The sequence below is a fragment of the Giraffa tippelskirchi genome, chromosome 6 (genome assembly GCF_054371585.1).
Source record: "Giraffa tippelskirchi isolate mGirTip1 chromosome 6, T2T-mGirTip1v1.2.pri, whole genome shotgun sequence".
Taxonomy (NCBI): Eukaryota; Metazoa; Chordata; class Mammalia; order Artiodactyla; family Giraffidae; genus Giraffa; species Giraffa tippelskirchi.
In genome coordinates, this window is record NC_137280.1 from 16,816,710 (window position 1) to 16,842,139 (window position 25,430).

Consider the following 25,430-nt stretch of genomic DNA (forward strand, 5'->3'; position numbering starts at 1 on the left):
GAAATGTGTTCCTGTCCCCTTATGAAGAGGTGCAGGGTGGAGTAGAAAAGCCCCTGTCCTGGGCTCTGGGAACCGAGTCACTTGTAGAGTGCGTCCCAGTTACAAAGAACCTTCCTCTGCCCAGTCTCACTGAGTTATCACAATAGCCCCAAGAGATAGAAATTGTTATTCTTACTCTGATTATTATGCAATAGAGAAGGAAATTGAGTCTTGGTGAAGTTAAGGGTCTTTCCCAGGATGACACAGCCAGCCTGGCTCAGGTCTCTGTAGCTTGACCTTCTTTTAATCCTGTACTCCATCCATCTGATGCCCTGGGGTCAGAAATAGAAGCCAGAGCAAGGATCATGTCCATACCCAAGCAGGGACCCCAAGACCCTGACTTTCCTGGGCCACACTGCAAGTCTTTCAGGCAGGAGCACTTGGGCTTGTCCTCTGTCTGATTCTCTAGCTTAGCTGGTTCTGTGAGGTCATGAACTGCAGTCTAGGGGAAGCTTTAAACACCCTCAGTTCTGCACCTGAGAGAAGGCATCTGGGGCAGGTAAGGGCATATCCTGTGCCGTGGATGTAAGGCACTTAGTGGGAGCATCAGCAGGGGTGCCTGCCTATAGTGGTGGGTGTGTGGAGGAAACCCCTCCCCTACTCCTCTCAGGAAGAAGGACAGTCCCGGTCTAGAGCATGAACTGTACAGGCCTAGCCCAAGCCCCACCTCTACAGTTGTTAGTTATATGACCTTGCACAAAGTTATTTTTTTCTAAGTCTCTGGTTCCTCAACAATAAAAACGGAGGAAAAAATTGCCCCTCCCTTGTGTTGTTATGAGGATTACATGAAATAAAGAATGTAAAGTACTTAGCACAGTGCCAGGCCCACTGAAAGAATGCTTTAATGACATACAACACACCGGATGGAATGCTCATTCACTCATTCATTTGGCAAGAATTTATTAAATACCCAGTGTATGTCTGGCTTCCTAGGTGGTGCTAGTGGTAAAGAACCTGTCTGCAATGCAGGAGACATAAGGGACGCAGGTTCGATCCCTGGGTTGGGAAGACACCCTGGAGGAGGAAATGGCAACCCACTCCAGTATTCCTGCCTGGAGAATCCCATGGACAGAGGAGTCTGGTGAGCTATGGTCCATGGGGTCACAAAGAGTTGGACATGACTGAAATGACTTAGCACTATGTCTAAGGAGCAGTATGCTAAAAACTCAGTCTCTGGGGCTTTACCAACACTCATCTCTGTAGAATCTAATCACACAAAAGTTCTTTTCTTCGTAAATATTATAGTATAAGCTGCTTTTATAATCATGGAAAATGATTTTTGTTGCTTACTTCTGCCCTTTATTCCTCCTTTATTTCCTATGTAAGAACACAGTTGGAATCAGATTGCGTCTGGAGTGAAGGAGACCATGTACTTGTCATCAACACTTGAGCAAGTGCTTTTCTCCTGTGACTCTCAGCTTCTCATCTGCAAAATGGGGAGAATCATATCTTCCACAGAGGACTATTAAAAGGAAAAAATGAAATAGTGGATCAGGTAAAGCGCCTGATTTAGGGCAGGTGCTCAATACATATCAGTTGTCCTTCTACTTTTCAAAACATATGGATGGAACTTCTGGTTTCTGGTCTGGCATTGTAAGAAGTTTGCGAGTTACCACTCCATCCTAGCAACAAGTAAAAGGTTGAACACACTGCAAAGTTAGCAACTCTTTTTAGATTCATATGGAAGTGAGGTCACAGGACAAATCACTGTCCCCTAAACTGGCAAGAGTGACAGGCAAATACAGAGAATCACGACTTACCAAGGAAGAACCCTTCATGGGAACCAGCGTCACGTTAGGGAAACCTGAACTGTAACTGATGAATTACTGGAGGCTCAGTGCGGGCAAGTGAAAAATTCCAGAGGGATCCAGTCATCAGGACACCCGAAACTTTCCTGAGTTTTACTTCCTGGAGCTCTACTGGATTCTTACAGTGAATGTTGGAGAAAAATTCCCCCATGCTTCTGGTAAGGAAAGGGAAGAGGAATCATTTTGAAATACTTCTGAGCATTCTGTTCTTAACAAGATCCACTCTCAAGAGAAACTAGTTAACCAGAGCCTCACATGCTGGAGCTTTATCAGATCCAAGCTGACTTCAGCTGGCTGTAGCCTTCCACAGAGGAGAAAGGAAGTCCCCAACTCCAGCTCCCTCCAGGCATCCTGCCCACCTAAAGAGAGGGGAGTGCTGAGAAGTACCTGTGAAGTTCACAGTTCAGAGGCATAGTCTCACTAAAAGACTGAGCCCTAATCTTAGGACTATAAAATGCTTCCCCTTGCCCTGCAATTCACCACATCACCAAAGGCCTATTTACAGCAGTTCCTCTAAGCCAATTCATTATATCTGGCTATCAAGAAAAAAGTGTTTTTTAATTTAAAATTAAAAACACATTTTGAAGGGTCAGAGCAAGCAAGCGTCAGAATCAGACTCAGTTATGGCAGAGATGCTAGAATTATCAGACTGGGAATTTAAAGCAACTTATAATTGATACGCTAAGGGCTCTAATGGACAAAGTGCAAGAATAGATGGGCAAGGTAAGCAGAGAGGGGCTTCCCTAGTGGCTCAGCAGTAAGGAATCTGCCAGTAATGTAGGAGCCACAAGAGACGTAGGTTCAGTCCCTGGGTCTGGAAGATCCCCTGGAGGAGAACATGGCAACCCATTCTAGTATTCCTGCCTGGAAAATCCCATGAATAGAGAAGCCTGGTGGACTACAGTTCATAGGGTCACAAAGAGTCAGACACGACTGAAGTGACTTAGTATGCACATACACATGCATGGAAGCAGAGAGATGGAATTCTAAGAAAGAATAAAGAAATGCTAGAGATCTAAAATACTATAACAGGAAACAAAACAAAAGCACAGGAGAAATTAAGAATGCCTTTGATGGATTAATAGACGTGGCTGAGGAATTTGAAACAATAATGTTAGACACCAAAACACAGATCCAAGAAGCTCAGACAACACCAAGCAGAATAACAGCAAACAAACAAACAAACAAACAAACTACACCTAAGCTTATAATTTTCAAGCTAGAGAAAATAGAAGATTAAAAAAAAATCCCAAAAAAGGCCAGAGGGGAAAAATCTTACCAATAGAGAGGAGCAAAGATAAGAATTATATCTGACTTCTCCTCAGAACCCAGGCAAGCAAGAAGAGAATGTAGTGAAACATTTAAAATGATGAGAGAAAGAAAGCAACAGTTTTGTACTCTGTGAAATTAACCCTCAATAGTAAAGGAAGAATACTTACTCAGACAAACAAAAATTGATTGAGGGAATTTTTTTGCCAATGGATCTGCACTGCAAGAAATGTTAAGTTCTTTAGAGAGAAGGAAAATGATGTAGGTTAGAAACTTTGAGCTACATAAAAGGGGCACATAGAAGAAAGAATAAGGGAAAGTAAAACCAAATCTTTCTTTTTTTTCATTCTTAATTGATATAATAGATAATAATTTTTTCATAATTGTATTAGCAACAATTATTTGAATGTGAGTGAATGGATCGATAAACTGTGGTACATTCAGACAAGGGAATATGATTCAGTGCTAAAAAGAAATGAACTATCAAGACAAGAAAGACACAGAAGAACCATAAATGTGTATTACTAAGAATGAGCACCAAAGAATTGATGCTTTCAAACTGTGGTGCTGGAGAAGACTCTTGAGAGTCTCTTGGACAGCAAGGAGATCAAACCAGTCAATCCTAAAGGAAACCAACCCTGAATATTCATTGGACAGACTGATGCTGAAGCTTCATTACTTTGACCACCTGATGCAAAGAACTGACTCACTGGAAAAGACCCTGATGCTGGGAAAGATTCAAGGCAAGAGGAGAAGGGGGTGACAGAGGATGAGATGATTGGATGGCATCACCGACTCAGTGGACAGGAGTTTGAGCAAACTCAGGGAGATAGTGGAGGACAGAGGAGACTGTCATGCTGCAGTCCATGGAGTTGCAAAGACTCAGACATGACGTAGTGACTGAACATCAGCAAGTGAAAAAAACTGATGCAAAAAGTTATATAATGTCTAATTCCAACTATATGACATTCTGTGGAACAAGAAAAACTATGGGGACAGTAAAAGGTCAGTAGTTGCCAAGGGCTAGTGGTAGAGGGATGGTGAATAGAAAGCACATAGGACTTTTAGGGCTGTGAAACTACTCTGTGTGATACTATAATGGTGGATACATGTTATTATACATTTGTCCAAACCATAGATCCTACAACACCAAGAAAGAAGCCTATGGACTTTAGGTGATTATGATGTGTCAATATAGGTTCAGCAATTGTAACAAAAGTACTGTTACCCAAAAAGCTGTGTTTGCCTCTTGGTGGGTGTTGATCCAAAAGACACAACCAAGCCAAAGATTGGGATAAGGAAGAATTTATTACTTGCAACAAGTAAGGAAAACACCGAGGATCTTTCCTAAATTTTCCTGAACAGCAAAATTGGGAAAGTTTTAATCTAAGCATACATGTATATTAATGAAAGGGCTTTGGCAGAGAATTCAGCATAGAACCGAGGCAAAGGTCAACAGAGTCCAAGCTTTAGTTAAAGTCACAAAGGCCAGAAATAAACAATATCATTAGGCTCCAGTCTATCTGGTGGTTGTCTTCAGGCTAATTTTTACTACTAGGAATCTTTACTTCCCTGGGAGAAATATCAATAACCTCAGATATGCAGATGACACCACCCTTATGGCAGAAAGCGAAGAACTAAAAGAGCCTCTTGATGAAAGTGAAAGAGGAGAATGAAAAAGCTGGCTTAAAACTCAACATTCAAAAAATGAAGATTATGGCATCCAGTATCATCACTTCATGGCAAATAGATAAGGAAACAAGGAAACAGTGAGAGACCTTATTTTTGGGGCTCCAAATTCACTGCAGATGGTGACTGTAGCCATGAAATTAAAAGATGCTTGCTCCTTGAAAGAAAAGCTATGACCAACCTAGACAGCATATTAAAAAGCAGAGACCTTACTTTGCCAACAAAGGTCCATCTAGTCAAGGCTATGGTTTTTCCAATAGTCATGTATGGATGTGAGAGTTGGACCATAAAAAAAGCTGAGCGGTGAAGAGTTGATGCTTTTGAACTGTGGTATGAGAGAAGACTCTTGAGAGAGTCCCTTGGACTGCAAGGAGATCCAACTAGTCACTCCTAAAGGAAATAAGTCCTGAATATTCATTGGAAGGATTGATGCTGAAGCTGAAACTCCAATACTTTGGCCACCTGATGTGAAGAATTGACTCCTTAGAAAAGACCCTGACACTGAGAAAGATTGAACACAGGAGGAGAAGGGGACGACAGAGGATGAGAGGGTTGGATGGCATCACCGACTCGATGGACATGAGTTTGAGCAAGTTCCGGTAGTTGGTGATGGACAGGGAGGCCTGACGTGCTGCAGTCCATGGGGTCACAAAGAGTTGGACATGACTGAGCGACTGAATGGAACTGAGGGATCTTTACAACTGATATATTATTTTTACTATTGTTACTTCTCTTGCCTAATAGCAGTTATTTGTTCCTGCATTCTTTGGTTCTCTTGAGATCAGTAATCACTGAGACCCATTTAGGCCCCTGTATTTTGGCCAGGCTTAGATCACAAAATGGCTTAGACCAAAATGGCTTCTCCTATGTCAAGAAAGTCATGCCTGGTTCTCTTTCCCTGTGGACCCCCTTTCCTGGTTCTCTTTCCCATGGACCCCCTATCATATCTACTCAGAGTACCATTCTGGTGGAGGATGTTGATCATGTGTGTACAGGATCCTGTTTTGATGAGATTAAGATTTGTTAGCCTATGGTTATTCTTCAGTGCACCAGTGAGAACTCCAGCCAGGTTCGACCCAGTTCCCCATCTTCCCTGAGGCCTTGCCAAAGCCAATGTGGCTTCCCTGATGGAGATTTCAGAGAGGAGGTAGAAAGAAGTGTGATAAGAGGCTGAGGACCCAGAAGCCTGTTAGAGATACTGGATTGTTTTGGGAGGAGAACCATGAGCCACTCAAGAGCAGGGGTGTAGGTAGGGACAGCAGCCACCTATCCCTCTTTCATGGCATTTGAGAAATCTGGGTACAGATGAGCTTATTTATAAAACAGAAACAGACTCATAGACATAGACAACAAACTTACTGTTATCAAAGGGGAAAGGAGTAGGGGAAGGATAAATTAGGAGATTGGGGTCAGCAGATACAAGCTAGTATATATAAAATAGATACACAAGGACTTACTGTATCGCAAAGTATATTCAATATCTTGTAATAACCTATAATGGAAAAGAATCTGAAAAAGAAGATAAATAACTGAATCACTTGGCTGTATGCCTTAAACTAGCACAACACTATAAATCAACTGCACTTCAATTAAAAAGAAAGAAAAGGATCTGAAAATTTTTGAAATTACCTTCATTTGCATGGTCTGTTTTCTCATTTTTGTTTCTGGGTATTACCTGATCTCACAATTAGTTCAGAGCATAGTGTCCTGGGTCATGGCTGCATATCCATTTATACCTACCTTCCCCTGGGTCTGGTGGGAAATATATAGACAGGTTTCTGCTTTTCCTGTTGCTAGATATTAGTGAAGAACACAATGGACAGTCATCTGGAAATGCAGGCTTCAGGTTCCCTGGGTTCTCCTTGCACAAATAGCGTCCAGACCTGTTGGTTAACCTTTGACACACCCTTTCCTCTTGTCACTCCCTCTCCACCTCCTACTACCAGAGCCTGACAGTGGCCTTCAATGCATCTTCTCGCCTCCACTCTCTTTGTTGCCAGCCCATCCTACACACAGCTCCTGGACTGGTTTTCCTACAACACAGCTGGTAAACTTTCTCCAAAAAGCTCAATGATGATAAATATGGCTTTGAGGGCTATTTGGTTTGTGTAATAATGGCTCGGGAGCTTCCCTGGTGGCTCAGACAGTAAAGGATCTGCCTGCAATGCCAGAGACCCAGGTTCGATCCCTGGGTCAGGAAGATCCCTGGAGAAGGGAGGGCTTCCCAAGTGACTCAGTGGGTAAACAATCTGCCTGCAATGCAGAACCACAGAATACTGGGTTCTAACTCTGGGTTGGGAAGATCCCATGGAGAAGGACATGGCAACCCACCCCAGTATTCTTGCCTAGAAAATGCCATGGATAGAGGAGCCTGGAGGACTACAGTCCACGGGGTCACAGAGTCTGAGCACCACTCTTGTATGTATGACGGCCCAGTCCTGCCCTGGCAGAGCAAAAGTAGCTATGTTTTGGGATAACTTGTGGTGTAGCAATAGTAACCAGAACCATTTTTATTGAAGTTCTCGAGAAAGAAGTCTTAGCCTCGTTGATTTTGTTCTATAGGTTACTAACCAGTCTATTGCCTGCATTTGGGTCCGATGCCTACCCCAATGCCCTCACCTATGTCTCTGTATCCTGGTCCTGAAAAACAGACCTAGGGGCTTAGAAGAGGCTCTGGATAGGAGGCTGAGTAAACACATGAGGCCCGTGCCCCTTAACTGGCTCCAACCCCCTTCCAGACCATTTTCACTGACACTTGAAGCCAAGCACGCCTTCTGCTGCTTTCTCCACTCTGTGGATTCTCCTCCTCTGCCTTCTACCCTAAATGTTCTCATCCCCACTCCTACCTCCAACCATTTCCAAAAGCTGCCCGGCTGTCAAGGGCCAGCTGAAGATTCTTTTCCCCTCCTGGAAGCCAGTGTGTTCTTTCTTTTCTTTTTTTTTTTGGCCACCCCAAAAATCTTAGTTTGGGGATCTTGGTTTCCCGACCAGGGATCAGACCTGCACCCGCTGCACTAGGAGTGTGGAGTCTTAACCACTGGACCACCAGGGGAGTCCCCACTGTGTTCTCTCTTCTGAGTGTCCATATCACGCTTTATTCCTATCTCTTTCAAGACACTTTCTGTTTCTTACACTTTGGTCACTCCTAGTATAAGTTGTCTGAAAGCAGGACTCGGGTCAGATTCAGATTCATACGTGAATCCTATGGTTTATGCCTGGCTTAACAAACCATAGATCCTCAGGAATGGTTACTGAAAGAATGGGTGGTTGAATCAATGTACCTGTGATGGAGGCTCAGAAGCATGGGTAGGAGACCATTTGGCAGGAATCATGGAATACAATAATCTAACCATTGTTGAATACCTACTATGTTCTAGGCATTGCACTAAGAGGCTTTGCATGGATTTTCTTTCCTAGTCCTCACAACAGCTTGACAGGTTTGGTTGGGTTGCATCCCATGGGCCTGCAGGTCCTGTATCTGCCCAGCTTCAAGCTGGAAGAAAGAGCCCAGCATCAGTGACAAGGACCTCAGCAGCTTAGTGGATAGAGGATCTTACAGGTCTGAAGCAAGGTCCTGGGGTGATAGTCCACTGTGTGCAGTGGATGGCAGGCAGACCATGGAAGTAGTCTTTGCTCTGGGGGAAGGTGGAGGTTACCAGTTACAGGGGGAACGGACATCAGTTGGCTCACTGGTTACCAGGGAAACCAGGAGAGGAACATGCCCTTCACAGCCCCTTTGATAAGCTATGGTAGTAGAGACATTCTGATGTAAAGATTAAAACAATCACTAGCTGGGGCTGGGAGCTCTATGATTAAGAGAGAAGGTCAGCCATGTGAGTAGGTGTAGGTGAAGAAAGAACTGATTGGACTTTGCTGGTGGTGCAGTGGATAAGGATCCACCTGCCAAGCAGGGGACACGGGTTTGATCCCTGGTCCGGGAAGATTCCACATGCCGTGGAGCAACTAAGCCCATGTGCCACAACCACTGAGCCTCTGCTCTAGAGTCCGAGAGCCATAACTATCGAGCCTGTGTGCTTCAGCCACTGAAGCCCACGTGCCTAGAGCCTGTGGTCAGAAACAAGAGGAGCCATAGCAATGAAAAGCCCGTGTACTGCAATGAAGAGTAGACCCTGATCACCGCAACTAGAGAAAGAAGGCAGTGGCAACCCACTCCAGTACTCTTGCCTGGAAAATCCCATGGATGGAGGAGCCTGGTAGGCTGCAGTCCGTGGAGTCGCACAGAGTCGGACACGACTGAAGCGACTTAGCAGCAGCAGCAGCAGAGAAAGTCCAAACAAAGCAATGAAGACCCAGTGCAGCAATAGATAAATAAATAATTTTTTTTTTTTTTTAAAGGGCCTGATTGAGTAGGGGACATAAGAGAGCAGGAGAATAGGCATCTTGGGTGGCCTGATCGTACAGGTCCGTGCAATTATTAAATCCATTTACAAGAACACGCGGCTAGTGGCAGAGCTGGGATGCAAGCCCAAGCTCTAAACCACCTCACTCGGCTGTCTGGGAAGTTCACTTGGGATTCGCCAGGGACGTGGGGATACCTCATCAGGTTGTCCTTCCTACGTGACATCTTCAGTGTCCCCCTGTTACTCCAGGCAGGCAGGAATGACTGGGAAATCTAGCTTTGGCCCTTCCAGGGCATCAGAGTCCAGGATAATTCACAGTTGTGTAGTATCAACATCCATTTTCCAAGAGATTAGAGGCTCCAGGCAGATGAGGCAGGCGGAGTGAGGCCCAAATGAAAGCGGAGAGACAGAAAGCCAGGCAGGAAGGGAGTCTCTGCTCTGTGGAACCTCTCCCCACTGCCTTCCTTCTGCTGATCAGTCATGGACTTAACCTTCACCAGGCTGCTTCAGTGTCTATTTCTGAAAAGTTTAAACGCTATTTTTCATTCAATCATTGAATATCAGTTGGACAACTACTCTGTACCAGGCATCTAAAACAATAAATTTAATCACCTAGGTCAACAAAAATGTGAGGAAATAAGAGGTTTGAGGGAGTGGGGGAGGGCGAGAGCGAGTTCTGATATGTTTCTTATGCTCATGCCCATAATTAAATCTCTTTTAAGAAGCGCCTTCCTTAGTTCTGCACTCCAGAGAAAGTAGAATGGAAACCTTACCATTTCACTTGGCTAAAGCTGAACATTCGGCTTCCCCATGCACCAATGAGTCCCATATACGTCTACCAAAGTGTCCTGTGATAACAGACAATGGGGTCACACACCCCATTCCGGTGTTTATTCCTGAACCTGCCCCTCTGCCACGCCCCAGTCATCCCTTATGGGTTAGGAGGATATTAACATTACTGAAATCCTGCCCCAGCCAACATTTTTGCTCCTGCTTCTTCCCAAACTAAAGGGATTCTTTGACCCATCCTTTCAGAATATACCACAGTTTCTGTGCTCAATGCTTCCCATTTCAGTCTAGTAGAGCTAAAGGCTGGCCACCACCATGTTTATAACACAGAGACATGCATCATCCTAGAACTGACTTAGTGGGGTCGTCTAGCCTACATGTTTAACTTAAAAACTTTTTTTAAATTAATTAATTCAGCTGCACTGGGTCTTAGCTGTGGCACGCGGGATACTTCATTGTGGTGCACAGACTCTCTAGTTGTGGTGTGGAGGTTTAGTTGCTCTACAGCATGTGCGATCTTAGTTCCCTTACCAGGGATCGAACCTGCATCCCCTGCATTGCAAAGTGGATCCTTAACAACTGGACCACCAGGGAAGTCCCCTCATTTTTGTATTTTTAAAGGTACATTCAGATTTGGCAAGAAGATGCCTGGATGTGCGCACACGTGCAGTTTCCTGCACATCACTTCAGTATAAATTAGATTTTGGACCAGCCTCCTAGATCAACCAGAACCCACCTTCCTCTACAGCTGCCTTGGGCTGGTCACACTGAGAAGCAGGGCTCTGGGAGGAAGGAAAATCTTTGCTGAAAGCCCATGCACAGGGGCTATTTGGTCCTGGGGAGGACTGAGTTTCAGCTTTCCTGAATGCATGTACTATCAAAAAATTCTGCTAAGCTTCCTGTAGATCATTATATGGCCCCATTTATATTGTTGTAAACAAACCTGTGACATTGTGACCGTATTCCAGACCTTATTTATAGCAACCTCACACCGGATAGCTAAGGGGTAATTATACTATCTTGCCCTTTTGAAGAACCTTTCAGCAAAAGATTTCAGAGACTTTTACCAAACGATCCCACGCCCTCCTCCTCCCATTTGACAGGCAGAGGAGCTGAGGCACAGGGAAGCCAGAAAAGCATAGTCAAAATGTGAGTCAGAGATGGAGCTGGCTGGGCTGGTTATACCTTCTTGCTCACCTATGCTTACCCCCTGTTGTCACAGACTTCCTGGAAAGGGGTAGCTTCTTCATGGCTTCTCTGGCGAATAAGCATTGCTGTGGGCTTTTAAACGTTCCCCCAGGTTGGAGGAGGCTGTGTCCCTGAGAAGGAAATGAGAAGCAGAGGGCCCCCTTGGACAACACCAGCTTCCCTGTGCAGGTTTATCTGCAGTCCTCAGAATCCCACCTCCTTCTATTGTGATGTGTTGCAATACCTTTCAGCAATTCGTTAGCAAATTACCACTTAGAAGTCCTCCAGGGTCACATTGCTTTCCCCACCCCAAATCCTACCCCAGTGTGTAGGAACGAAACTTTTTGGGATGGTGGGGTCATCTGTTTCACCTGCTGTTATGTGATCCCATTTCCATGAAGATGAGCTTTGCTAAACTTTCTGCCCCTCCACTTTCTACGTTGCCACCAGCTCCACATCTGGTCTCTTTCCCAGGGAAGCTCTTCACTCTGTGAAGGGAGAATTCAGAGTAATGGCATTTCTTCCTCTACCACAAATGAGACTTATACCTTATAATGAGACTTATACCTATCAAGATCTCACAGAATTTAGGGTTGATTGAGTTAGGAGCAAAGAAGAAATGCTCCCAAGGATTAAAAAAAAACCAGAGTGAACTCTGATTCCATCAAAACAACCATGACACTAGATTCCAAAACAAACCTCATCTGTTGCCGACTGGCAACCATTCTTTTCCCTTTCATAATAAGAAACTGTGTGAATGTGTTTTTGAAAGGTAGGTGTTAGTGAAAGCAGGTTCGGTTCCATTTTTTCCTTGGATAGATAATAAGCTATGAATGCCTTCTTTAAGAATATTTGTAAATGTGCCCAGAGGTTAGTGAAAAATAAGAACATTTGATACAGCAAATAATGCCAGCTTTGTGTGTTCTCCCGGAAGTTCTCTAAGCTTGGATCCTAAGCTAGAATCATTTTCTCCAATATCTTAAGATTACATGAAATAAAACTTGGTATAACCTGGGAAAGTAATGTTTACAAACAAATCAAAGAATTTCTCAATTTTCTGTAGATAAGTGTAACTTTAGGGGGGGGAAATCACATTCAGGAAAAAAAAAAAACCTGCCAGTTAAAATAGCTGTGACAAAGCCCAAGCACTTAAGTACCACTAAGAGAGAGACCCCCTCCATCCTTATTCAGGGCTTCTAACTATCTCTTCGTTTGCACACATTCCTACAGGGCATAGTGTCTGACTTTCATGGACCATTTGAAAAAGAGCGATTGAGGCAAGCAGGTCTCATGTAACAGAAGTGACAGCTAGGAGTGACAGCTAGAGAAGAGACAAAAGCTATTTGTTGAGGCTTAATTTAAGAATTACTGGTCCTAAGCCATCAGCATGATTCATGAAGAAAAAGTTAGATCATGTCCATAATCCTCCGTACATAATCCCTTTTAGGTTATCGGTCAAAAGGTGGTTACAAGGGTGAGCTGCAAGCATGTGAAACATTCCTTAGGTGGACAGTGACCTCGCTCAATAAGGAAGGCTTCCCGGGCTTCCGCCTCCTGCGGATGGAGAGGCGAGGCGTTGGCTTCCTGCCTGACTCACCGGCTGTTTATAGGCAGCCGCTGGCTTCTCAGGCCGCTTCGCCTCCAGTAAAAAGGGGGAGGAAGCTCACGAGTACTTGGTAGGCAGCCCCGGAGATCTTTGATGGCAAGTTCTAAAAGGAAGGCCGGGCTTCACAATAGGGCAATTACGCTTTAGGCTAATTGGCGCCGAGACGCTGTAAAAGCATTTATTTGGAACGCGGACAGAATAGCACAAGGGTGCTGGCGTTTGGAGTAATGCTGTTAACACCTCAGGACACAGGGGAAGCCCACTAGAAGCCTGGAGATGCGCCTGCCACTCTGCCGGCCAGCCCTCCATGCCACCTGGGTCAGGACCAAGTGGAACCACGGAGGGGGCGGTCTCCGCTTGTCTGCTTGTGAGCTTTCGGGGGGACTGGCACCTCGCTTCCAACTCCCCAGCAAGGCCCAAGCGGCCTGCCAGACACCCCAAGGGAGCAAGTGTCTTAGAGGTAGTCAAGGGATCCAAGACAGGGGGCGTGGCCAATTCCTTCCGCCCTGCCCCGCCCCTGCCACCCATCCCCCCCTTCCTTCCCCTTCCCTTGGACGCACCAAGTATAGTGGAGATGCCACCATGAGGGTGGGAGGGGACATCTTAAAATACCGATGGAGGTTTTTTTCTCCCCGTGTTTTCCTTGCTCCAAACTGCGAAGCCACCTACCATGTGTGGTCACTGAACACTTGAAATGTGGTTCAGAAAGTGAAAGAAAAATACTCTATATTAATGCATACATATTGAATTGAGAAAGACGGTACCTATGATCCTACATGCAGGGCAGCAAAAGAGACATAGCCGGGTAAAGAACAGACTTCTGAGAACAGCACTGAAACATGTACATTACCATATGTAAAATAGTAGACCTGTGCAAGTTGGATGCATGAAGCAGGGTACACAAAGCAGGTGCTCTGGGACAACCTAGAGGGATAAGGTGGGGAGGGGGATGGGAGGGGGGTTCAGGATGGGGCGGGACACGTGTATACCTGTAGCCAGTTCACATTGATGTATGGCAGAAACCATCACAATATTGTAAAGTAATTATTCTCCAATTAAAATAAATAAATTTTTTAAAAAGAAAAAGGTCCTTGGGGAAAGGGAATCCTCTTCACCAATGTCCTCTTCAAGAATAAAATGTATTATCTGGAATCCTCTCAGGGATTACATATAGATATAACGAACACTTTAAAATGCTTGTTGGTGTTCACTTGTGAAAACTCATTAGGTTGTATACATGAGATTTGTGCACTTTTCTATTCGTGTTGTATTTCAATAAGAGTTTACAGAAAATATTCTTTAGAAATAAAAAAAGAAATGTGGTTAGTGCAAACCTAAAGAAATGTGGTAGTGCTGTGAGCATAAAATATACATGGAAATTCAAAGACAGTACAATAAAAGGGAAATTATCTCATTAATAACTCTTTCATACCGATTGCATAGTGACATGATAATGTTTTGGATATACTGAGTTAAGTAAAATAGGGTAGTAGTAATAAAATTAGTTTTCATGTTCTTTTAATATTTTTTAATAAGACTGCTAGAAAATCGAAAATTACATAGATATGTGGCTTGCATCAGTGGCTCAGATGAACTTTTTACTGGTTGGCGCTGCTGCAGGTGACTCTGGCCTCTCAGCCTGGTGGTCCTTGGCTCACTGCCTTAGGAAGAGAGGGGCTCAGAGGCAAAGGGGTCTTTGATGGCCTTTCATCAATTCAATAATTTGGGCCTATGGGGCAAAGGAAGCACATTGGCAAAGCCAAGTCTGGGAGAATCGTGGGCAATGATATGGGGCAAGGTTCCCCAGCCCCCCTCCAACACATCTCAGATCTAGTGAGGACTCCTCCGCTTGGAGAGTAGAGGGTGAGAAAGTCGGCAGGGAAGTGAGCAGAACTGAGGTTCTGATGTGTCCCAAAGAAAGGGGAAGGGGATCAAGCCACCACAAATCTATGTTGAGCATCTGGCCTGTGTGCTTGAGGTGCTGGGTCTCTACAGTGAGAAGCAGACAGAGTCCATCCCTATGTGCACAGTGTTATGAGACAGAGAATAAACATGGGAACAAACGAATAAGAAAACTGCAGGTATTGCTAAGTGCTACAAAGACTTCAATGGATTTGTGGGCCTGGAGAACACGTATTCTTTGAGTCCTCGTCTCCTGCCCTTTCAGCTAAATGAGTTGTCTAAGAATGCCTGGCCCTAATCATTTTAGTTCTTTACATTCCTTTTTAAAAACAGTTTTGTTTGTTTCATTTTTTTAAGCCGCCTTAGCTCTACAGAAACCATGAGAGGAAGGTACAGAGATGTCCCATATACCTCCTCCCCCATCCCATGCCTAGCCTCCCCCATTACCAACATCTACCACCAGAGTGGGACATTTGTGGCAATTGATGAACCTATAGTGACACATAATTATTACCCAAAGTCCGTGGTTTACCTTAGGGCTCTTTCTTGACACTGAGCATTCTATGAGCTTGGACAAATGTATGAAGACACATGTCCACCACTATAGTTTCCAAAAATCCCCTCCAACTCTCTTTTTTCTAAATCTTTTGTCTGTGCTGTGGGATCTTAGTTCTCTGACCAGGGATCGAACCTAAGCCCCCTGCATTGGCAGAGCAGAGTGTTAACCACTGGACCGCCAGGGGAGTCCCCTCAAATCCTCTGTTTTTAATTTTAATGAAATCCAGCTTGTCAATTATTTATTTCATGAATTGTGCCTTTGGTGTTGTATCTACAAAAGACATCACTATACCCCAAATCACCTAGGTTTTCTCTTACATTACCTTCTAGGAGTTTTATAGTTTTGCACCTTACAATGAGGTCTATGATCCAACTTTTGTGAAGGGTGTTAAGGTCTGTGTCTAGATTCACCTTTCTACATATGGATGTCCAGTTGTTCCAGCACCATTTGTGAAAAGAACATTTATTTTTTAAAGTTCACTTGTTTAATTGATTTGTAAGTTTGCTTCATTTATTTATATTTTCAGCTTGTGCCTCTGAAAATAATTTCTCCTTGGAGGTTTTTGCCACTGTGCCCAGCCCAGGGAGTCATACTCTCCGAGCTTTAACCAACGTTTAAGTTGGCTTGTTGCAATTTAAAGTTAAATGTGTGTTGCTTAATTTGCCTTGCAGAGAAGCAGGAGCCCTGCCGGAAATCTTAAAATATTTTGTAATAATCTAGTTAGCTTGATATTAGAATGTTCCCTTGTGTTTATGATTTAAATTTTTCCCCTGAATTTTATTTCATTATGTCTGATTGTATCTGCTATAACAATTCTACTTAATTTCTCACTCTTTATGTTTTGAACTAATACACGTTTAACTACTGTACTATTATTACTCATTCCTCCAACTGATATTAAACTGCCCTGGCATCTCCAGGCCTCCTACCTCTGAGCTGGCAGGCGTACCTGTGGGCTAAGCTTTGTTCTCTCTCTGTGTGAGTAACAACAGGTCTTTAGGGCTTCCTCCGTGGCAAGTGGGGCCTGTCTCTCACCAACATGCACGCAGCAGACATGTCTCTAGGTACAGGAAGAGGTTAAAAGGTGTGGCCCTCGGGGTCTTTTTTTTTTTTAATAATTTTATTTATTGATTTATTTTTGGCTGTGCAAAGTCTTTGTTGCTGCATGGGGCTTTTGTCTAGTTATGGCTAGCAGGGGCTATGCTCTAGATGCAGTGTGCAGGCTTCTCACTGTGGTGGCTTCTCTTGTTTTGGAGCACGGGTTCTAGGCCTGCGGGCTTCAGTAGTTGCAGCTCCCAGGCTCTAGAGCACAAGCTCAATAGTTGTGGCACACAAGCTTCATTGCTCCGAGGCATGTGGGATCTTCCTGGGCCAGAGATCAAACCCATATCTCTTACATTGGCAGGCAAATTCTTTACCACTGAGCCACCAAGGTAGGTCCCTAGTGGTCCAGTGGTAAAGAATCTGCCTTGCAATGCTGGGGATTCGGGTTTGATCCCCAGTCAGGGAAGTAAGATCCCTTATGCTTTGGGGCAACTAAACCTGTGCCGTAACTACTGAGCACTCTGGAGTCCGCATGCCCCAGCTAGATAGTCCATGTCCCACAATGAAAGATACACCCTATCATGCAACTAAGACCGGGAGCAGCCAAGTAAATAATAAATAAATATTTTTTAAAAATGCTTGACCCTTGGTCCCTCACCTGCCAAAGCTTGCCTGTCCCCCTATAGTTAGGCAAGCCCTGAAGAGATACGACTTAGTACCTTTATGACAGGAGAGTGAGGGACAGATGTGTGACGTGTGGGCTTTCTCTTCCAACTCTGGCTTCTATTTCTGGGAAAGTAGAAAATGTACCATCAGAAGTGTGTAACTAATTTGTTTTTGTTTGTTTTGAATAACATATTTATTGATTGATTTTTGGTTGTGATGGGTCTTCGTTGCCATGCACGGTGTTTCTCCAGTCTCTGTGTGGGGTTGGGGGTGGGCTTCTCATAGTGGTGGCTTCCCTTGTTGCTGAGCGTAGGCTCTAGGCATATGGCTGTAGTAGTTGCAGCTCTCAGACTGATTAGTTGTGGCTTGTGGGTTCTGTAGCTCAGTCCGGTAGTTGTGACGCACAGTCTTCGTTGCCCAAGGCATGTGGGATCTTCCTGGACCAGGGATTGAACCCGTGTCCCCTATACTCACAGGCGGATCCCTATCTATCATACCACCAGGAAGTGCAGTTTGTTTGCTTGTTTTAATTTTTATTGGAGAGTAGTTGGCATGAAAGCATGAAAGAAACACTACTTGCCTAAAATGTATTGCTTTCCAGTTAAAATGCTTACAAGTCAGTATATAGAATCCATCCCTTCCAATACAAAGAGGAAAGATTTAATAGTCATGTCTCTGCAATAGTCACTAAATAAGGCTGTTTGGAAAAAGACAGAGTCACAAACATTCAGCAACAGAGAGCAGAGAAGAGACCCAGACAATTAACTGAAGATACATTCTTATCACTGGACTGATCACAAAATGATGCTCAAAGGTGGTAAAAATATTAATCAAACCTTCATTGTTTCCAGCAAAGAAATCCAGATTCCCTAGCCTGGCATTCAAGAGTCTTCAAAATTAAGGTCCTATTCTCACAGAACATAGATGCAAAAATACTAAACAAAAAAATTTTAAGTAATGCACTATGACCAAGGCAGTTCAATTTTAGGGCTGCAAAAGTGGTTCAACATCAGGAACTCTATTAATATAATTCACTATGTTAATAGATTGAAGGAGGAAAATCAATTGAATATCTCAGAGATATCGAAAAACTTTTCATTAAATTCAATACCTATTGCTACTAAAACTCTCAGTAGGTAGAACAGAGGGCTTTCCAGATGGCTTAGTGGTAAAAAAAAATCCACCTGCCAAACAGGAGATGTAGGTTTGATCCCTGGGTCAGGAAGATCCCCTGAAGAAGAGAAAGGCTACCCACTCAAGTATTCTTACCTGGGAAATCCCACGGACAGAGGAGCCTAGCGGGCTACAGTCCATGGGATGGGAAAGAGTTGGATACGACTGAGCAACTAACACTTCCACTACCTTCAGGAGCAACAAAATGAGTTAAAAAATAATTGCCCTGGAGTCTTTCCTTCCATTAAATGGCATTCTCAACTCTGAGCTGGGAGTTGAACTAAACCCAAAGTAGGAAAGTGATATTTTAATTTGAATTGAAACTGAACTCAAATAACAATATTGTTCTCTCTTTGAAGTTTGAACTGGATCTGACCTGGACAAAATCCAAAAACTTTCTTACCCTATTTCTTCTCTCCAAAAACAACCCACAAGACTAGACTAGATCTTTCTCAGTTCTGAACCTGCTTCATGTTTTACTGTAATTTTCCAACTGAGTAGAGTAATATGTTAAATAATTTTTTAAAAAACTATTTTATTATCATAAGAGAAGCATGACCTTTTAAACAAAGATTCTATCTTTGCTTTTGAAAGAACAGCAAAATGAGTTCATAAGCTTCAAGAGTTTCTTTTTTAATTAGAAAAATTTTGAAAACTGATACAAAATTTGATTTCAAGTTCCATACTGTATTTGCAATTTTTGTGCTTCTTTTTTCAAATGATGGATTCAAGCAGCTATGTGTGTGCTTAGTCGCTCGGTCATGTCCAGCTGTTTGCAACTCCATGGACTGTATAGCCCGCTAGGCTCCTCTGGCCACAGGGATTCTCCAGGCAAGAATACTGGAGTGGGTTGCCATGCCTTCCTCCAGGGTATCTTCCTGATCCAGGGATTGAACCCAGGTCTCCTGCATTGTAGTAGATTCTTTTCCATCTGAGCCACCAAGGAAGCCCAAGAATACTGGAGTGGGTAGCTTATCTCTTCTCCAGAGGATCTTCCTGACCCAGGAATCGAACCAGGGTCTCCTGCACTGTGGCGGATTCTTTACCAGTTGACCTACCAGAGAAATCCTCAAGAAGATATATAGAAATGAAATTGTAAAGCTTGGTGACCATTATATTGCCCTATTTTAAATTTTTTAGATTTATTTATTTTTGGTTGCATGGGGTCTTAGTTGCAACACTCAGGATCTTCTCTTTGGTTCTGTGGGCTTCTCTCTAGTCATAGCTCGTGTGCTCAGTAGCTACGGTGCACGGGCTTAGTTCCCCTGCAGCATGTGGGATCTTAGCTCCTTAACTAGGGATTGAACCCGCGTCCCTTGCATTGCAAGGCAGATTCTTAACTGCTAGACATCAGGGAAATCCCTATATTGCCCTGTTTTTGTCACTAGGTCTTTAAAGAAGAATTTCAGTAGGAGAGGGTAAGGTGGTAGTAAATATAGATCCCTTGAGTCAGTGGTGGTATCTCTTCAAGGCATGCCACAGCACCTCAAACAAAGCTCAGTATCTGCTCGTTGAGTAAATGAAGCAAGAGAGAGGCCTCTCAACCTTCTTCTATTTAAGGACATACTTGTCTCTGTTGCTCAGTAGGCCTTTGGTCTTGACTTCAAGTGTTCTCTAAGCATAGTCCTTTTAGTCTTCTAGTCTGTGTCTCTGGACCAGGGATCGAACCCATGTCCCCTGCTGCATTGGCAAGCAGATTCTTAACCACTGGACCACTAGGGAAATCTAAGAGGGACTATGTTGACTGAAGACATTTACTTATTTTGTCTTTAGACACCTGAACATAGGCTAGCCGTTATGCTTTGGTTCAAAGTTTGTGAATTTTTTTCCTTTTCTTTCTTCCATATTTTTCTCCTATCTGTGGTTAGCACTAGTGCCTTCCCGCAGGCACAGCTAATGGGGCGTTTTCCCCAAACTGTACATGGCAGCTCTGAAGAGAGGATAACAGGAAGAGAAGTGTCCCACCTCTCTTCACATACATCCCTGAACGGTGCCCTTTTCTGACATTGCCTCCCGTTTCTTTCCTCCTATACTACTTTCTCTATTGGTGTTTCTCTTATTTCCAACCTCAATTCTAACCACCAGGGCTGCTCTAAAATTCACTCCAATGAGAGCCTACCTGCTTGTCTCCAGGGAAAGCTCAGGTGAGTAAATACACAGGGGCACATTCCTTGCATGGTCCTTGCATCTCTATTTCCCATCCAGACACTGCCCTGTCCACAGCACGCAGGCCTGGTGGGGCTGTCCCGCAAGATGCCCCACTTCCAACCAAATGTGAACACACGTTCCAAACTAAGCAAATGGGACTGTGGTCCTATAAAAATTAGACCCTGGGCCTTGGAACACAAGGACCCCAAATGGCAAAACAGGTTCATCCCCAAGGACAGGGTTGCCCATCACTTCCTGCTTCCTGGATCTCTGAGCTGCCCTAGTTTCTGCCCCTATTGAGGCCTTTTCTCAGTTCTCTGGGCTGCTCAAATTCTTCTGTTTGAATGAAATAATGCAATTTGCAGCAACATGGCTGGATCTAGAGATTGTCATACCAAGTGAAGTAAGTCAGACAGAGAAAGAGAAATATTGTATGGCATCCCTTATTAGTGGAATCTAAAAAGAAATGATGCAAATTGCCTTATTTACAAAACAGAAACAGACTCACAGACTTAGAGAACAAGCTTGTCACCAGGGGAGAGGGATCATTAAAGAGTTTGGAATCCACATGTATGTACTGTTATATTAAAGTGGATAACCAACAAGGACCTACTGTATAGCACATGCAACTCTGCTCAATGTTATGTGGCCGCCTGGATGGGAAGGGAGTTTGGGGGAGAATGGATACATGTGTATGTGTGGCCGAGTCCCTTTGCTGTCCATCTGAAACCACCACAACATTGTTAACTGTCTATACTCCAATACAAAATAAAAAGTTTTAAAGAAATACTCTTCTTTTTGCCTTCAGTTATCCAGAATTTATTTCTGTTGTTTGCAACCCAAGTGCCCTGAGTAATACAAGTGTTTGCAATTATTTGAGAACTTTTTCTGTCTTTTTCTTGTGGTTTATTCAAGACTCTCTTCTGCTGCCACATGGACCAGTGTCGACCTTCAACTTTGGCCAACAGATAGTTGTTCTCTGAAGGCTGCTTTCTCCAAGCTTCTCTAGGTGACTGGGCATCCATCTTTGCTTCCCTGGATCACCACTGCCTTCAGAAAACGTGGAACAATCCTGTTTATATTAAAATCAGCTATCACTTTGGGGTGGCAGGGTACCATTCACTGCCACTTGGGAACCAGTTGGAATTCTACCCCTATTAATTTACTTAAACAGAAACCAGCTACCTAGGATGATCATACTAAGTGAAGTACCTCAGGAAAAGACAAACAATATCACTTATATGTGGAATACTAAAGAATGATACAACTGGACTTTTTGACAAAACAGAAATAGACTCACAGACATAGAAAATAAAGGTATGGTTACCAAAAGGGGAAAGGCGGGGATAAATTAGGAATTTGGGATTAACAGATGCACACTACTATATGTAAAATAAACAGCAAGGACCTACTGTGGAGCACAGGAAACTATATTCAATATCTTGTAATAACTTATAATGGAAAAGAATTTTAAAAAATACAGATTTATACATATAATGTACAAGTGAATCACTTTGTTGTATATCTGAAACATCGTAAATCATGTCAACTACAAATTGACACTTGCCAAGAGCATTTGCCAGTGACTGATCAGCAACAACAAGGGCATTTGTCATCTGTCTGTGGGCTTCCCAGGTGGCTCTAGTGGTAAAGAACCCACTTGCCAATGCATGTAGACATAAGAGACATGGGTTTGATCCCTGGGTGGGGAAGATCCCGTGGAGGAGGGCACGGCAATCCACTCCAGTAATGTTGCCTGGAAAATCCCATGGACAGAAGAGCCTGGCGGGCTACAGTCCATGGGGCCACATAGAGTCAGACATGACTGAAGCGTCGTAGCCACACATGTGCTGCTGCAGCTTCTGACCTTCAGCACTCCCTGAAAAGAATTCAGGGTGGAGAGTGAAGGACTCTGTGCTCCAGGGAAACTGGTAGAACAGGTCTTTAGATAGTGAGATATTTTCAGGAACTGATTTCAAAATCCTTGCATCCTTGCATCTCCTGGTATCTAGAAAAGCACTAAATCCCTTCATGGTGACATCAGCTCCTTGTGACTAGCAGAAAACTTTTTGTAAAGTAAGTGCTTGATTGCACTGAACTCCCCCTTCACCAAAATCTTATATATTGACCTTACCCCACTGCCTCTTCGGAGCAGTCTCTCGGAGCTCACTGAACTGCTGTCTCCCGGGCTGCAGTCCTCATTTTGCCCCAAATAAAACTTAGCTCACAACTCTCATGTTGTGAACCTTTTTAGTCAAGAATCAACTTCAATTACCATACTTCAATTAAAAAAAAAAACAGAAATCATCAAAATCAGAATGAAATCAGCCTACTGGACCCTTTCTCGTCTTACTTTCTACCTGGGCTCCCTCTGACAATAGGTGACCTTTGGGCGAAGTTGGTACAAAATGGCAGGAGACAGGATTCCCTGCTAGATGACATTTTCAGCACAGAGCAAGTCTTTGTGAGGCAGCATCCTGGAACGTGTTCCCTGAGAACACCAGGCGTCTTGTCTGTGACTAGCCCTCTGCCACCTTTCCTCCTCCCTCTTGCTATCTTCCCTCTCCAGCCTCTGTTTCTGCCTCTCTGTACCTTCGGCTGACTGAGGTTCCCTCTGCAGGGCAATGCCTCTGGAGAAGGCTCTGGGACTCCTCAAAGGCCTCATGTCAGAATCAACTAGCCCTTCTCCTTGGCTCTTCATGGGCCTAACTAATAGGCATTGTGGCCTTAAGCTACAAAGATGATGGTTTTTGTTTTTAATAGTAGGACAGCTTCTACCCTGGCAGTCTTGAAGGACCCTGTGGAGCCTCCAGGGTATAAAAGTTTTCCAGTGTTCCTTGATTGTGGGGAAAAGACTTCAGCCTCTTAGACCTTTGTTTCAGTATGTTTGGCCTCACTGTGCATTGGACACATGGGCTCGTGTTAGGCAAAAGTGAAAACAGGAGGGAAGAGGTCAGGGCACAACCTTTGAAGGAATGACATAGCCCAAGGATACCAACATAAACTGGTTAGAATCAAATGGGTCCAAGATGGCAGACAAGTCAACTTTGACTAGACCTTGATCCTCAGTGTATGCTCATTGTAACACATCAGCAAGCTAAATGACATCCACAGGCACCATGATAGTTCTAAGGCTAATCATCAGAAACCAAAAAGTGGGTGCTAAGTCACTTCAGTCATGTCTGACTCTTTGCAACCCTACGGACTGTAGCCCACCAGGCTCCTCTCTCCACGGGATTCTCCAGGCAAGAATACTGGAGTGGGTTGCCATGCTCTTCTCCATGGAATCTTCCTGACCCAGAGATTGAACCTGTGTCTCATATGTCTCCTGCAGTGGCAGACAGGTTCTTTACCACTAGGGCCACCTGGGAAGCACCACCCCCCAAAAAAAGCAGATAGTGGCCCAATTCCTGGAAATCTCCATCCCCTCCCCCAAATAGGTGGAATAATCCTCCCACTCATTAGCCTATGAAAAGACCCTGCCCATAAAAGCTAATCATACCACATTTCAAGGCCCCACTCACCCTCTGAGATGTTCCACACTCTGTCTATGGAGGGTGTTTCTCTCTAAATAAGTCCACTTCTTGCCTATCACTTTGTCTCTCACAGAATTCTTTCTGTGATGACACATCAAGAATTTGAGCTTCGTTAGGTCCTGAAACCAAGTGTGTGATCTCATTTGGGAGACTGGAGTTTGACTGGGTTTGAGTCTTGGCCATGTGGGTTCAAGTCCCAAGCAAGGTTTTGGCCTGGTTTGAGTCCCAGCACATGGGTTCAAGTTCCAATCTGAGATGAATGGTTTCAAAGGAAGCATTTGGAGCAAACTGCTAGGCAGAGCTTGGTGTGAACTTCTAGAAGGCAGGGTCTGGTTCTCTTCTTTACCCTGGCTTATGGAATAAACAGTTGACTGCAGTATAGCAGAGCACACACAGCTACCTAATTTTAGTCCTCAACCAGCACCAGGACACAAGAGTCACTGCAGCAAAGTGGAGAGTAGGGAGGGCTCCAGAGCCTTCCAGGGGAGGAAGGGTTTTATTGTGAGTAGCTAAGTGCATGAACACTGGACTCAAATGGATTTAGGGGTAACATCCAGTTCTGCTACTTAGCTGTTAAGTGAGGCAAATTATTTTTTGTCCTCTAAGCCTGTCTATAAAGTAGAGATAATATCAATACTTATCTCATAGGATTCTTGTGACAATTAAATGAGATAAAGTCTTAAAAGCCTCCAGTATGGAGACTGTCCCACTGGAAGAGTGCAATAAACATTCACTATTATCAAGCATCAGTAACTAGCTCCCAAGAGAAAAGCAATCTATGTGCCTTGGCTACCATGGGGATCTTTCTGGAAACAAAGTCTGTGGAAGGGACTCCCTAATGACACAGGACTAGAAACCATAGTGGTGATTCCTCACACCTTCTTCCCAAGTCTATTCCCTCACATTATAAAGGAGGTCAGCATATACATGCTAAGTCTCAGTCGCGTCCGAATCTGTGACCCCATGGCTTGCCAGGCACTTCTGTCCATGGAATTCTTCAGGCAAGAATAATGGAGTGGGTAGCCTCTCCCTTCTCCAGGGGATCATCCTGACCCAGGGATCGAACCCATGTCTCCTGTGTCTCCTGCATTGCAGGTGGGCTCTTTACCCAGTAAAGCCTCCAGGCTTGCCCCCAAGCAGAGCGTGCAGTCCTCCCTAAGAATGTAAGGAGAGGGGAGAGGCTGAGCCACTGGGGAAGCCGATCTTCCTCACCGATATGATTCTATCATATCATAAAGAAAGCCAGCATCAGTTCAGTTCAGTTCAGTTCAGTGGCTCAGTCGTGTCCGACTCTTTGCAACCACAGGAATTGCAGTATGCCAGGCCTCCCTGTCCATCACCAACTCCCGGAGTTTACCCAAACTCATGTCCATTGAGTCGGTGACGCCATCCAGCCATCTCATCCTCTGTTGTCCCCTTCTCCTCCTGCCCCCAATCCTTCCCAGCATTAGGGTCTTTTCCAATGGGTCAACTCTTCGCATGAGGTGGCCAAAGTATTGGAGTTTCAGCTTCAACATCAGTCCTTCCAATGAACACCTAGGACTGATCTCCTTTAGGATGGACTGGTTGGATCTCCTTGCAGTCCAAGGGACTCTCAAGAGTCTTCTCCAACACCACAGTTCAAAAGCATCAATTCTGCGGAGCTCAGCTTTC

General features: G+C 44.2%; 1 long non-coding RNA gene across 1 annotated transcript in view; it reads right to left on the reverse strand.

Annotated features, from left to right (window-relative positions):
* Positions 1-25,430, reverse strand: part of LOC145511037 (uncharacterized) — an 87,030-nt gene that overhangs the window by 39,891 nt on the left and 21,709 nt on the right. Inside the window, exons 4-8 of the long non-coding RNA XR_014057457.1 lie at positions 11,515-11,631; positions 6,263-6,314; positions 1,800-2,002; positions 1,330-1,501; positions 176-311 (exon numbers count right to left, since the gene is read on the reverse strand). This is a non-coding gene — a long non-coding RNA (uncharacterized LOC145511037). The remainder of the gene's footprint in view (positions 1-175; positions 312-1,329; positions 1,502-1,799; positions 2,003-6,262; positions 6,315-11,514; positions 11,632-25,430) is intronic.